This window comes from Piliocolobus tephrosceles, chromosome 21 (genome assembly GCF_002776525.5).
Source record: "Piliocolobus tephrosceles isolate RC106 chromosome 21, ASM277652v3, whole genome shotgun sequence".
NCBI lineage: Eukaryota > Metazoa > Chordata > Mammalia > Primates > Cercopithecidae > Piliocolobus > Piliocolobus tephrosceles.
This window is the reverse complement of record NC_045454.1, coordinates 40,527,416-40,532,856: the sequence shown is the minus strand read 5'-3', so window position 1 is coordinate 40,532,856 and position 5,441 is coordinate 40,527,416. Positions and strand designations below refer to the sequence as shown.

General features: G+C 47.8%; 1 protein-coding gene across 2 annotated transcripts in view; it reads right to left on the bottom strand.

The window, feature by feature from the left end:
* MAN2B1 (mannosidase alpha class 2B member 1) overlaps positions 1–5,441 on the bottom strand; it is a 73,197-nt gene that overhangs the window by 11,153 nt on the left and 56,603 nt on the right. The gene's annotated exons all lie outside the window — the stretch shown is intronic.

The window sequence follows — 5,441 nt, the reverse complement described above, 5'->3', positions numbered from 1 at the left end:
TAAGGCAGGAGAATGGCATAAACCCGGGAGGTGGAGCTTGCAGTGAGCTGAGATCCGGCCATTGTACTTCATCCCGGGCGACAGAGCGAGACTCCATCTCAAAAAAAAAATAAAATAAAATAAAAAAAAATAAAAAAAATAAAAAAAATAAAAAAAAACAGGCCGGGTGCGGTGGCTTAAGCCTGTAATCCCAGCACTTTGGGAGGCCGAGACGGGCGGATCACGAGGTCAGGAGATCGAGACCATCCTGGCTAACACGGTGAAACTCCCTCTCTACTAAAAATACAAAAAACTAGCCGGGCGAGGTGGCGGGTGCCTGTAGTCCCAGCTACTCGGGAGGCTGAGGCAGGAGAATGGCGTAAACCCGGGAGGCGGAGCTTGCAGTGAGTTGAGATCCGGCCACTGCACTCCAGTCCCGGCGACAGAGCGAGACTCCGCCTCAAAAAAAATAAATAAATAAAAATAAAAAAATAAAAAAGAAAGAAAGCCACTCTATCCTTTTGTTGTTGTTATTAATTAATAGACTTCACTTGTCAGAGCAATTTTAGGTTCTCAGCAAAATTATATAGATACTACAGACAGTTTTCATATACCTGCTCTATCCCCTCTCCCTCTTTCTCCTGTTATTATTTATTTTAGTTTTAGAGACAGGGTCTTGCTCTGTCACCCAGGCTGGAGTACAGTGACACCATCACAGCTAACTGCAGCCTTGACCTCCCTAGCTCAAGCGGACCTCCCACCTCAGTCTCCCGAGTAGCTGAGCTGATGGGGTCTTGCTTTGTTGCCCGGGCTGGTCTCAAACTCCTGCGCTCAAGTGATTCTCCTGCTTCAGCCTCCCAAAGTGTGGAGATCACAAGCGTGAACCACTCCCGCCTGCCCTCTCTCCTATTATTAAGGTTTTGCATTAGTGTAGTATATTTGTCACAACTGATGAGCCAAGATTGATACGTTATTATTCACTGAAATCTGTAGTTTACATTATGGTTCAATCTGTGTTGTACCTTTATGGGTTTTGACAAATGTCTGACATGTATCCACCATGACAATATCATACAGAATAATTTCACTGTCCTAAAAATCCTCTGTGCTCCACCTATTCATTCTTCCTTCTGAACCCCTGGTAACCACTGATCTTTTTACTGAATCTGTAGTGTTGTCCTTTCCAGAATGTTACTGAGTTGGAATGATACGGTGCATACATGCAGCCTTTTGAGATTGACTTTTCTTTTCTCTCTCTCTCTCTTTTTTTAGATGGATTCTTGTTCTGTCGCCCAGGCTGGAGTGCAGTGGCGCGATCTAGGCTCACTGCAAGCTCCGCCTCCTGGGTTCACGCCATTCTCCTGCCTCAGCCTCCTGAGTAGCTGGGACTACAGGCGCCCGCCACCACGCCCTGCTAATTTTTTTTGTATTTTTAGTAGAGACAGGGGTTTCACTGTGTTAGCCAGGATGGTCTCGATCTCCTGACCTCGTGCCTCCCAAAGTGCTGGGATTATAGGCGGGAGCCACTGCATCCGGCCGAGATTGGCTTTTTTCATTTAGCAGTGCTCGTTTCAGATTCTTCCGTGCCTTTGCCTAGCTCATACCTCATTTCTTTTTCTTTTCTTTTTTCTTTTTCTGAGATGGAGTCTTGCTCTGTCGCCCAGGCTGGAGTGCAGTGGTGCAATCTCGGCTAACTGCGACCTCCGCCTCCTGGGTTCAAGCGATTCTCCTGCCTCAGCCTCCCGAGTAGCTGGGACTACAGGCGTGTGCCACTATGCCCGTCTAATTTTTTTGTATTTTTAGTAGAGAAGGGGTTTCACCATTTTGGCCAGGCTAGTCTCAATCTCCTGACCTCAGGTGATCTGCCCACCTTGGCCTCCCAAAGTGCTAGGATTACAGGTGTGAGCCACCAAGCCTGGCCATTCTTTTTTTTTTTTTTTCTGAGATGAGATTTCACTGTCATCCAGGCTGGAATGCAGTGGGGCAGTCATAGCTCACTGTAGCCACAAACTCTTGGGCTCAAGCCATCCTCGGCCTCCAGAATAACCCGGACCATAGGTGCACACCACCATGCCTGGCTAATTTTTTTTTTTTTAACTGCTTGTAGAGATGGGGTCTCACTATGTTGCCCAGGCTGGTCTCAAAACTCCTGGGCTCAAGCAATCCTCCTGCCTCAGTCTCTCAAAGTGCTGGGATTACAGGCATGAGCCGCAGTGCACCGTCATGCTCATTTCCTTTTATTACCAACAATTCTCCATTCTTTACTTTTTAATATCCCCTTCATTCACCAGGGCTCAACTTTGTCATCCAACTTTTATTGCTTTGTGGGGAGGAATGCAACCAAGGAGATACCAGGAGGCAATGACCTCATGGAACAAGGAAGCTGTGTTGGACATCTGGAATGGAGGCGGATTTCCACCATGGCCCAAAACACTTCCAGTTCCTCCTTCAAGCATGTTTCAAACCCTGTGGCCAACAATGCCATTTGTCACCTTTTTGAATGCGTTGGATTATCTGTTAGCCTATCTGCATCTTGTTTTCCCGTGTATTTCAGGGGCTGGAATTCTGGCAACTACTCTTTGTCTAAGATTCTGTCGCCAGGAGGGTTACGGGGTGGATTCCATAAATGAGAAGCATTGGCTCGGCACAGTGGCTCACACCTGTAATCCCAGCACTTTGGGAGGCCAAGACAGGCGGATCACTTGAGCTCAGGAGTTCAAGACCAGCCTAGGCAACATGGTGAAACCCTGTCTTTACTAAAAATACAAAAAATTAGCAGGGCGTATTGGCACACGCCTGTAATCCCAGCTATTTTGGAGGCTGAGGCGGGAGGATCACTTGAGCCTGGGAGGCAGAGGTTGCAGTGAGCTGAGATCACACCATTGCACTCCAGCCTGGGTGACAAGAGTGACACTCCATCTCAAAAGAAGAAAAAAAAAAAAAAAAAGGAACATGCGGCCTATGAAGGCAGAAGTATTTAGATTCTGATCCTTGATGGAAAAAGTTTTCCATCCTCTGCTGTAGACTTCATTTGGTCATTCCCACAGTGAATAGTTAGTTCTAGGATCTTGAACAAACATGTCTGTATTAGTCTGTTTTCACACTGCTATAAAGAACTACATGAGAGTGGGTAATTTATGAAGAAAAACGGTTTAATTGACTCACAGTTCTGCATGACTGGGGAGACCTCAGGAAACTTACAATCATGACAAAAAGTGAAGGGAAAGCAAGGCACGTCTTACACGGAGGCAGGAGAGAGAGAGAGAGAAGGGGGAAGTGCCAGACACTTATCAGCCAAATCTGGTGAGAACTCACTATCACGAGAACAGCAAGGGGGAACTGCTCACATGATCCAATCTCCTCCCACCAGGTCCCTCCCCTTGACATGACATGTAGGGATTACAATTCTAGATGAGATTTGGGTGGAGACACAGTCAAACATGTCAGTGTTCTTTCTCTAAGGCTCCATTTTGTTCTCTGTGAAATGGGGTGAGTGGCCCCTACTTAATTGCTCTGCAATTAAAATGGCATGTCATGGGCCAAGGGACTTTGAAAGTGGGACACCTCCTGCAGGTGTTCTTGGCTGGAGTCACAGGATCCAGAATACCCCAGTAATCCACACATCTTTCCTTTCTTTTCTTTTCTCTCTCTTTTCTTTTTTCTCTTTCTTACTCTTTTCTTTCTTTCTTTTTTTTTTTTTTTGAGACAGAGTCTCGCTCTGTCGCCCAGGCTGGACTGCAGCGGCCGGATCTCGGCTCACTGTAAGCTCTGCCTCCCGGGTTCATGCCATTCTCCTGCCTCAGCCTCCCGAGTAGCTGGGACTACAGGCGCCCGCCACCACACCCAGCTAATTTTTGTATTTTTTAGTAGAGACCGGGTTTCACCGTGTTAGCCAGGATGGTCTTGATCTCCTGACCTCGTGATCCGCCCGTCTCAGCCTCCCAAAGTGCTGGGATTACAGGCTTGAGCCACCGCGCCCGGCCGCTTCTTTCTTTCTCTTTCTTTTCTTTTCTCTCTTTCTTTTGTTCTTTCTCTTTCTTTCTTTTTTTCTCTCTCTCCCTTTCTTTCCTTCTCTCTCTCTCCCTTTCTTTCCTTTCTTCCCCTCCCCTCCCCGGCCCTCCCCCTCCCTCCCTCTTTCCCTCCCTTCCTTCCTTCCTTTTCCTTTTTTCTGAGACAGCATCTCACTCTTGTCACCCAGGCTGGAGTGCAGTGGCGTGATCTAGGCTCACTACAACCTCTGCCTTCTGGGTTCAAGCTATTCTCCTGCCTCAGCCTCCTGAGTAGCTGGGATTACAGGCACCCACCACTACGCCCAGCTAATTTTTGTACTTTTAGTAGATACAGGATTTTGACATGTTGACCAGGCTGTTCTTAAACTCCTGACCTCAGGTGTTCTACCCACCTCGGCCTCCCAAAGTGCTGGGAATACAGGTGTGAGCCACTGCACTCAGCCCTTTTCTCTCTTTTCTCTTTTCTTTTTTTTTTTTTTTCTTTTCTTTTTTGAGACAGAGTCTCAATCTGTCACCCAGGCTGGAGTGCAGTAGCATGTTCTCAGCTCACTGCAACCTCCACCTCCCGGGTTCAAGCGATTCTCCTGCCTCAGCCTCCTGAGTAGCTGGGACTACAGGCGCCCGCCACCATGCCTGGCTAATTTTTGTACTTTTAGTAGAGACAGGGTTTCACCATGTTAGCCAGGCTGGTCTCAAACTCCTTACTGCCAGGACTCTGAGCCCAAGCTAAGCCATCATATCCCCTGTGACCTGCATGTACACATCCAGATAGCCTGAAGCAACTGAAGAACCACAGAAAAAGTGAAATAGTGAGTTCCTGCCTTAACTGGTAACATTCCACCATTGTGATTTGTTCCTGCCCCACCCTGACTGATCAGTTGACCTTGTGACATTCCTCCTGGACAATGAGTCTCAGGAGCTCCCCACCAAGCACCTTGTGACCCCCGCCCCAGCCCGCAAGAGAAAACCCCCTTTAACTGTAATTTTCCACTATTTACCCAAATCCTATAAAACTGCCCCACCGTGTCTCCCTTTGCGGACTCCTTTTTCGGACTCAGTCCGCCCGCACCCAGGTGATTAAAAAGCTTTATTGCTCACACAAAGCCTGTTTGGTGGTCTCGTCACATGGACGCATGTACCACTGACCTCAGGTGATCCAGCTGCCTCAGCCTCCCGCAGTGCTGGGATTATAGGTGTGAGCCACTGTGTCTGGTCCTTTTCTTTCTTTTTAGTGGAAATGGGGTCTTGCCATGTTGGCCAGGCTGGTCTTGAACTCCTGGTCTCAAGCAATCCTCCCTCCTCGGCCTCCCAAAGTTCTGGGATTACAAGCATGAGCCACTGCACCCGGCCACCTTTCTCAGTTCTACCTTAATGTCTCATGTGGCTGTTTCCCCTTTCTCTTGTGCATTCTTTCCTCCCCCTCTGTCTTCTTGCTTTTTTTTTTTTTTTTTT